The sequence below is a fragment of the Panthera onca genome, chromosome B4 (genome assembly GCF_046562875.1).
Source record: "Panthera onca isolate mPanOnc1 chromosome B4, mPanOnc1 haplotype 2, whole genome shotgun sequence".
Lineage (NCBI taxonomy): Eukaryota > Metazoa > Chordata > Mammalia > Carnivora > Felidae > Panthera > Panthera onca.
The window spans coordinates 20,422,273-20,432,408 of NC_138345.1; positions in this window are offsets into that span (position 1 = coordinate 20,422,273).

Consider the following 10,136-nt stretch of genomic DNA (forward strand, 5'->3'; position numbering starts at 1 on the left):
CTACACTGAAAACTATAGAAAGCTTATGAAAGAAATTGAAGAAGACACAAAAAGATGGAAAAATATTCCATGCTCCTGGATAGGAAGAACAAATATTGCTAAAATGTCAATACTACCCAAAGCAATCTACATATTCAACACGATCCCTATCAAAGTAACACCAGCATTCTTCACAGAGCTAGAACAAATAATCCTAACATTTGCATGGAACCAGAAAAGACCCAGAATAGCCAAAGCAATCTTGAAAAAGGAAACCAAAGCTGGAGGCATCACAATCCTGGACTTCAAGCTGTATTACAAAGCTGTAATCATCAAGACAGTATGGTCCTGGCAGAAGAACAGACACTCAGATCAGTGGAACAGAATAGAGAACCCAGATATGGACCCACATACATATGGCCAACTAATCTTTGACAAAGCAGGAAAGAATATCCAGTGGAATAAAGACAATATCTTCAGCAAGTGGTGCTGGGAAAACTGGACAGTGACACATAGAAAAATGAACCTGGAACACTTTCTTACACCATACACAAAAATAAACTCAAAATGGATGAAAGACCTAAGACAGGAAGGCATCAAAATCCTCAAGGAGAAAGCAGGCACAAACCTCTTTGATCTTGGCCGCAGCAACTTCTTACTCAACACGTCTCCAGAGGCAAGGGAAACAAAAGCAAAAATGAACTATTGGGACCTCATCAAAATAAAAAGCTTCTGCACAGTGAAGGAAACAATCAGCAAAACCAAAAGGCAACCGATGTTATGGGAGAAGATATTTGCAAATGACATATCGGATAAAGGGTTAGTAGCCAAAATCTATAAAGAACTTATCAAACTCAACACCCAAAAAACAAATAATCCAGTGAAGAAATGGGCAAAAGACATGAATAGACACTTCTCCAAAGAAGACATCCAGATGGCCAACCGACACATGAAAAAATGCTCAACATCACTCATCATCAGGGAAAATACAAATCAAAAACACAATGAGATACCCCCTTACACCTGTCAGAATGGCTAACATTAACAACTCAGGCAACAACAGATGTTGGCAAGTATGTGGAGAAAGAGGATCTCTTTTGCATTGCTGGTGGGAATGCAAACTGGTGCAGGCACTCTGGAAAACAGTATGGGGCTTCCTCAAAAAATGAAAAATAGAATTACCCTTCGACCCAGCAATTGCACTACTAGGCATTTATCCAAGGGATTCAGGTGTGCTGTTTCGAAGGGACACATGCACCCCCATGTTTATAGCAGCACTATCAACAATAGCGAAAGTATGGAAAGAACCCAAATGTCCATCAAAGGATGAATGGATAAAGAAGTTGTGATACATATACACGATGCAGTCTTACTCGGCCATCAAAAAGAATGACATCTTGCCATTTGCAACTACGTGGATGGAACTGGAGGGTATTATGCTAAGTGAAATTAGTCAGAGAAAGACAAATATCATATGACTTCACTCATGTGAGGACTTTAAGAGACAGAACAGATGAACACAAGGGAAAGGAAGCAAAACTAATATAAAAACTGGGAGGGGGACAAAACAGAAGAGACTCATAAAGATGGAGAACAAACTGAGGGTTATTGGAGGGGTTGTGGGAGGGGGGATGGGCTAAATGGGTAAGGGGCATTAAGGAATCTACTCCTGAAACCATTGTTGCACTATATGCTAACTAACTTGGATGTAAATTTAAAAAAGAATAATAATAAATAAAATAAGATAAATACTTTGAGAGAAACAAAAATGGAAATACTACAATTTGAGGGGGATGCAGCAAAAGCAGTTATAAGAGGGAAGTTCACAGTGATAAATGCCCACATCAAGAAACATGAAAAATCTCAGATAAACAACCTAACTTCGTAACTCAAGGGACTAGAAAAAGAACAGATAAAGCCCAAAGTTAGTAGCAGGAAGAAAAAAGCAAAGATCAGAGCAGAAATATGAAGTAGAGACTAAAGATAATAGGAAAGGTCAATGAATCCAAGAGCTGGTTCTTCGAAAAGATAAACAAAACTGATGAACTTTTAGCTAAACTCACCAAGAAAAAAAGAGGAGTCAAATAAATAAAATCAGAAATAAAAAAGGAGACATTACAACTCATGCCATAGACGTACAAAGGATCATAAGATAGTACAATGAAAAATTATATGCCAACAAATTGGACAACCTATGGAGAAATTCCTAGAAACATACAACTGACCAAGACTAAATCATGAAGAAGAAATAGAAAATTTGAACAGATAGATTACTAGCAAGGAGATTGAATCAGTTATCAACAAACAAAAGTCCAGGACCAAATGGCTTCACTGGTGAATTTTATCAAACATTCAAAGAAGATTTCATACCAATGCTTTTCAAACTCTTCAAAAAAAAAAAAAAAAAAACAAAACAAAACAGAAGAGGAGGGAATACTCCCAAACTCATTTTATGAGGCCAGCATCACCCTGATACGAAAACCAGAGAAGGACACTGCAAGAAAAGAAAATTATATCCTTGATGAACATAGATGCAAAAATGTTCCACAAATATTTACAAAATTCAACAATATATTAAAAGGATCATACACCATGATCAAGTGGGATTATTTCAGAAAAGCAAAGATGGTTCAACATTTGCAAATCAATCAATGTGATGCAGTACAGTAACGAAATGATTGATTAAAAAATGACACAATTGTCGCAATAGATGCAGAAAAAGGACTTGACAAAATGCACCATCCATTTATGATAAAACTCTCAACAAAGTGCGAATCGCGGAAACATATCTCCACATAATAAAGGCTCTACAAGACAAACCCGCTGCTTAAATCAGATCCAACAGTGAAAAGTTGAGTTTTTCCTTTAAGATCAGGAAGAAGAAAAGAATGCCCACTCTTGCCACTTTTATTCGACATAGTATTGGAAGCCCTAATCAGAGGAATTAGGCCACATGAAGAAATAAAAGCCATTCAAATTGGTAAGTAAGAAGTAAAACTGTCACTATTTTCAGACGACATAATATTATATATGGATAACCCTAAAGACTCCACCAAAAAAACCATTAGAGCTAGTAAAGAAATTCAGTAAAGTTGCAGGATACAAAATCAATATACGTTTTCACTCTTATGTGGATCCTGAGAAACTTAACAGAACACCATGGGGAAGGGGAAGGGGGAAAAAAAAAGTTACAGAGAGGGAAGGAGGCAAACCATAAGAGACTCTTAAAAACAGAATAAACTGAGGGTTGATGGGGGATGGGAGGGAGGGGAGAGTGGGTGATGGGCATTGAGGAGGGCACCTGTTCGGATGAACACTGGGTGTTGTATGGAAACCAATTTGACAATAAATTTCATATTAAAAAACAAACAAAATCAATATATGAATTTCAGTTGCATTTCTATACATTAATTTATAGACTAATAAGAAAAAGAAATTAAGAAAACAATCCCATTTGCAGCCACATCAAAAAGAATTAAAGGCCTAAGCATAAATTTAACCAAGGAGGTGAAAGACCGGCACACTAAAAACTGTATGACATTAATGAAAGAAATCAAAGACACAAGTCAATAGAGATTTCATGTTCATGGACTGGAAGACTTAATATTGTTAAAATGTGCATATGACCCAAAGCAGTCTAGAAATTCAAAACAACCCTATCAAAATTCCAATGGCATTTTTCACAGAACCGGAACAAACAATCCTAAAATTTTTATGGAACCACAAGACCCCAAATAGCCAAGGCAGTTTTGAGAAAAAAAGAACAAAGTTGGAGAACATCATGTTCTCTGATTTCAAACTATATTACAAAGCTATAGTAATCAAAACAGTATAGTATTGCCATAAAAACAGACACATAAATCAATGGAGCAGAACCAAGAATCCAGAAACAAACCAAGACATATAGGGTCAATTAATTTACAACAAAGGAGTCACGAATATACAGTGGGAAAAAGACAATCTCTTTAGTAACCGGTGTTGGGAAAACTGAATAGCTACATGCAAAAGAATGAAACTGGACCATTATTTTACCACCATACACAAAAATTAACTCAAAATGGATTAAAGACTTGGATGTAAGACCTGAAACCATTAAACTCATAGAAGAAAAAAAAATAGGTGGTTCGCTCCTTGACATTGGTCTTGATGATAGTTTTTTGAATCTGATACGAAGAGGCATCAGAAAAGGCAACTACAGAGAAAATAACGAAGTGGGACCACATCATACTAGAAAGCTTCTGCACAGCAAAGGAAATCATCAACAAAATAAAAAGAAAATGTGCTGAATATCTGATAAGTGGTTAATATCCAAAATACGAAAGAAACTCATTCAACTCAATACACAAAAAATCTGATTAAAAAGTGGACGGCGATTCTGAATAGACATTTTTCCAAAGAAGACATGCAGATGGCCAACAGACACATGAAAAGATGCTCAGCATCAAGCATCATCAGGAAAATGCGAATTAAAACCACAACAAGATGTCCCTTGACACTTGTCAGAATGGCTATTATCCAAAAGACACGAAGTAACAAGTGTTGGCAAGGATGTGGAGAAAAGGGAGCCCTTGTGGTGGGAATGTATGTTGGTACAGCCACTATGGAAAACAGTATGAAGTTTCCCCAAAAAATTAGAAATAGAACCACCATATAATCCAGCAATTCCACTTCTGAGTATTTATGGAAGGAAAATGGCAACACTAACTCAAAAAGGTATCTGCACTCCCATATTCATTGCAGCACTGTTTAAAGGAACTAAGACACGGAAACAACCTAACTGTCCATCAGTAAACAAAAGGATGAAGAAAATGTGACGCGCGCACACACACTACTCAACCATAAATAAGAATGCAATCTTGCCATTTGCAACAACGTGGATGGACCTTGAGGGCATTATCTAAGTGAAATAATTCAGAGAAAGACAAACACCATATTATCTCACTTATATGTGGAATTAAAAATAGCAACAACAGAAACCCAAGCTCGAAGAGAGAACAGATTGGTAGTTGCCAGAGGTGGGGGCAGAGGGAGGGCCAAGTGGGTGAAGGGGGTCAAAAGATATAAACTTCCAGTTATAAAATACGTAAGTTTAGCCGTAGGGCTGTAATGTACAGCATGGCGGCTATGGTTACTACTACTGTATTGCAATTTGAAAATCGCTAAGAGAGTAGATCTTAAAAGTTCTACTTTTAAGAAAAAGCATAGAATTGCTTACTTAGCACACCCGCTTTGGTTTCCGACAGGCATCCCACAGCTGCCACGGTTGCATCAGAAATTTTGTGTCCTCCTCCACAGATCTGCTGTTCCCTAGTCTTCTTGGCCTCAGTAGACGGCCCTGTATTTCCCCAGCCGCTCAAGCCGAAAACCCGTCCGTGACTGCAGCCCTCTCTTTCTCTCTCGCTTCCAACATCTAATCCATCAGCAAGGTCTGTCAACTCCACCTTCGAACCACCTCCCAAATCCATCCATTGTCCCGGCTGCACCGACACCACGGAAGCCTAAGCCGCAAGCACCTTTTTTCCTGGACAGTCTGGTCACTGAGATCGCTGCTTCCGCTCCCTCCACCTCCACACACGCACCTGATTCTCCACCTAGCAGCCACGGAGATTTTTTAAAACAGGACACCAAGTTACATAACTCCCTTGTTTAAAACTCTACCCTCACTGAAGACGCAAGATCGACAGTCCTTACCATAGACGCCAGGGCTCCGCTGTGCCCGTGCCACTAATGCCGTGGGACCCCAGCCCTTCCGCTCCGTCTGGCTCCAGTGTTCTCCACATAGCTGCTCTAGCACCGTTTTCTATTCCTTCTTCCTAGACTCGACTTCTCTCAAATCTTCAAATGGCTGGCTGCTTCTGCCAAAATTATTGATTCAGGTCCTGGCAAAAATGTCGCCTTTCCCTGAGCCTATAAAGTCATTTTCTCCCCCTTTCCTGTTTTGTTCCATCACAGCATTTACCTTCACCCAGTATTTTGTTTATTTGTGTATTGTCAGAGTAGAAACCCAATGGAAAGATCCCGCCAAGCATGGACCCAGTCGGAGAGCTTTAAATACAGGCCACCATGACAGGACTGGCATCCTGAAAGATTCGCTAGGGCCATAAAGGGGAAGGCAGACCTCGGTGGGCCCGAAGCAAAAGCAGGGGGAGCCTGGGGGAGGCAAGGAGGCCAGTGGTGAGCTTGCAGCTCTCAAGGTCAAGCTCTGTGCCTTACAGCGGCGTCAGCTCAGGTACTCCCCTTCAGCGTCAAATTTAACCTCTTAGAAAAATGCTCAGACAGCACCAACTGCTCAGTCCCTTGGAACTGCGACAGATGGGAAGGTAGCAGTAGGGCTAAGACCCGCCAGGGAGGAAGCCCTAGATTTCCTCCGTGTGTGTTTTGTTTTGTTTTGTTTTAAGCCTCAAACTTAGAAGGGAAAAAAACCCCAATGAATATACTCTCTTCTGAATTTCCCGGCTGTCCCTAGCCAGCTCTCAGCAAGACAGGCCAAGTCCTCCTAACCTCTGCGAAGAAGGCCAAGAGGCTGACAGCTGGATATCAATATTTACATTCTGTTATCACGTCTGTTGAGGAACCCCAGGCCTAAGTAGCTAAACTGAATTACTCCAGTGTTCTTGCTCTACTGCCGGGCTCTGAAAAAAGTACTCCTTTTTTTTGAAAGCACAGTTTTGCTTTTTTTTTTTTTTTTAAGGCTAATATAATTTTTTTTTCCCCCTGAAAATACCGTAAAGGCTTCTCACCCCAAAAGTTAACCCTTCTCCAGCTCGGCGGGCGCTCAGGATATGTGACGTGCAAACTGATTGACATGACTTGTTATAAGCCAACATTAAAACAATCTGCCATCTGCAAGACACCTCTCCAGTGCTTGGGTAAACAAGGAAAACAGACTCTAAGTGACCACTGACATGAGTCAGCTGCAAGCAACAGCAAAGGGAACATGTTTAAAGGGGCTGAGAGGCCTTTCTGGGACTGAGACGTTAAGATGAACCACCCAGTGAAACTTTCGGAGAGTCGGCTGACCACTCAGGGTAGGGGCAGCGCTCTAGGGGCATCCCACAAATCGTGGGGAGGTTTGTGGGAGGCATCTAGACACCCACTTCCGTTGGGAAAAACAAGCGAGGAAACCCTCTAGAACAGGTCTGCTTGGCTGGCTAGCGCGCGTCGTATCAGTCAGCTCGCTTAAATAGTTCACCTTTCTACGGAGTCGTACTTTCCCTTTATTTTCCTCTTCTTCTCCCATTTCAATCGTTGTGAGACGCGTAGAGGCCGTCCGGAGCCATCCAGATTTATTTTGAGTGTCCTGATCTTCTGCGCTGTAAATGGGTTGGTTTACAGGGGGGCCGGGCGGGGGGGGGCGGTCAATGCTCAGCGCTTAGCTCTGCTGAAGGATTTCTTTCTTTTGCAAATAATGTAAACATCTCGATGTCTGTTTACAACATGTGAAGATGGCAGGAAACCTCTTCCAGTCTGGCCTTTGAATTTGTGTCTTATTTGCATGCAGTGTCATTTCAAGCACGTTGACCCCACATTCACTCTCCCCGAACTCCACGTTCAAGGTTCCCACAACCACCCACTAAGATCTGAGTGCAACTTGATCAGAGCCTGATTCGCAGGGTGTATGGCAGTTTTCCCTCACACATGGCAGCGACAGTCAACAAGGGGGCACGGATGGCTGTTCATGAACTTATATGAACATCAATGCAGAATTAAGGAAAAGGCTCGTCGTTCCTAACTGTAGATTGGATTTTCCCCCCTCCACCGGCAGCCATGGAGTTTGAACAGTTTGATGGGAACTTTTGCCAGGTTCTGAATTTGACAGCAATTAACTGCATTCTGCACCTTAAACCTTGTGTGTTGTGGCCATTTGGGGGGGGGGGGGGTTACTTTTGTGTTTTGTTTTTGTTTTTTATAGCCCAGCATGGGACCGCTCCGCTTGAGGAATTCCCTATCTTGTGACCGTCATGGGGAAAACGTCTCTAAGTTGTGATCCTTGTCTTCCCAGGCTCCTTTGCAGCCGGGGCAGATGTACGGCCTGAGCGTGACCAACAGAACCACCCTGACGTAAATCAAGTACTAAAAATACAATGGCAAGGCAGCCCATCCAGCAGTGGGGGACAGCAGCCAGGGCCTGGCAGTATTGGCCGAGGGGCGCCGAGGGCACAGACGGGGTGCTGCATTGCAGGGACACAGTTAGTTCCCCAGCAGCCCGAGCAACCACGCAGGGCTTCCAGCATCATCTCCACACATTTAGACAATCACCCAGGGTCAGTTTCTGTTGCTTGTGATGAGCCAGGGAAACAGAGCACCGTGCACAGGGCAGCGGTCCAAATCTGGCCTCTAGGACGGATGTCTCGGCATAAACACTAGGTGGACCTCAAGGCCCTACCATCGCTCGGGTCTCCGCACCATCACCAGCATTGTGCTCCTGTCTTCAAAGGCACAATTTGGTGCCTTGGATTCTTCTCTCAATTCTTTTATGGAGGCAGACCAAATCAGAAACAACGCCCATTCAGAGGAGACGATATGAAATAAAGAACCGCTCACAGTTAATTTTGATTTCCCGCAAGATGATGACAGCAGATTTACAGGGATCTTTAAGAGACAGCTTCCTGGGGCGCCTGGGTGGCTCTGTCGGTTAAGCGGCCGACTTCGGCTCAGGTCACGATCTCGCGGTCCGTGAGTTCGAGCCCCGCGTCGGGCTATGTGCTGACCGCTCAGAGCCTGGAGCCTGTTTCGGATTCTGTGTCTCCCTCTCTCTCTGACCCTCCCCCGTTCATGCTCTGTCTCTCTCTGTCTCAAAAATAAATAAACGTTAAAAAAAAAAAAAAAAGACGGCTTCCTGATGCACACACGTAGGATTCCGTTTCTCCTGACTCCCTGACCAATGTAACCTTTACACTATCTTATAAATAACATGTGTGTATGTTTATATATAACACATCTGTTATTTATACGATATATATGCATATATATTGTTTTCTGGGTTTTTTAGGGCCAACTCTGCAAGCTCCACCTCTTTTCTCGATAGCTAATTTTAATTATGATAAAGACTTTTTTTTTTTTTTTTTTTAAAGCAGTGCTCTAAGCACTATATATTGATTTACGAGTGTAACATTCACAACAAGAAGTTGGAAACAAAGGGGTTAGGCTGCCGTGGTCGCTCACACCCCTAGTAAGTGGGTGAGCCAGGGGCTAAGAAGGATTTAATTATGACTCTCTACCTGCCCTAAAGACTCATAAATGGATCCTGTACTACACACATCTGCCTCCTGCCTCCTTTTGAAGTGTGAAGAAGGCCTCTTGTAACCAGGCAGGTACAGATGCTGTCGGTACGAATCACACCTTCACACTGCCTGTAGAGGTGAACAAGCATTTGCTTTGTTGGATTGCAAAAGCTCCCAAGCTTCTCTAGATATGACCTTCATTTTCAATGGTGTTTTACTCGACTTTTCAAAATTGTTCCCCGAGGGGGAAATTTATTAAGGGAGCAACTTCACCTTCCAGCAAAATCTCCCAAAAAAGATGTCTCAGAGCGCCTGGGGTGTTTCCCAAGAGCTTAGCCCCACGTCTGGGTAGCTAATGTGCGACTTCTGTCATTCCTCTTTCTTTCTTCGTTCACACGTCCTACTCCTGCCCTCTTCCACTGGGAAGTGCGGTACCTGCCAGGCCTGGTGTCACCAGTTGGGCCCAGCACCCCAAGCGTGTCCTCCTTTACCATTTTCTAGATTCTTCCCATGTAAAATATTCCACTGGGAATAGTTTTAAATCTAGATGGAAAATGCTATCTATAGCACCTAGATTGAATTAGATCTGCTATTTGTGTTCTCTAACTTGTGAGTATTGGGAATTGTTCTCTCAGAAGTGAAGTTCGACCCTTTCTGGTCCAGTGGATAAACTCAATCTGCTTTTCAGGTTTCCCTTTTCTCTCTGAATGTCGCTGGATTTTTCTAAGTCAACGTACTTGTCCGGAATCTGTTTTGAAGTTCGTGAATGGACACCGTTCAGTTCACAAAGGCGAGCAGAGTGGACACTTCAACGGTCGTGGACTTCGTGTCTTCCCGTCAGATGCCACGAGTGAGTTCTTTTTTTTTTTTTTTGAGTGAGTTCTTTATGTAGCAGGTTGTTCACTCTTTGCCAGACTACACCAAATATTTTTT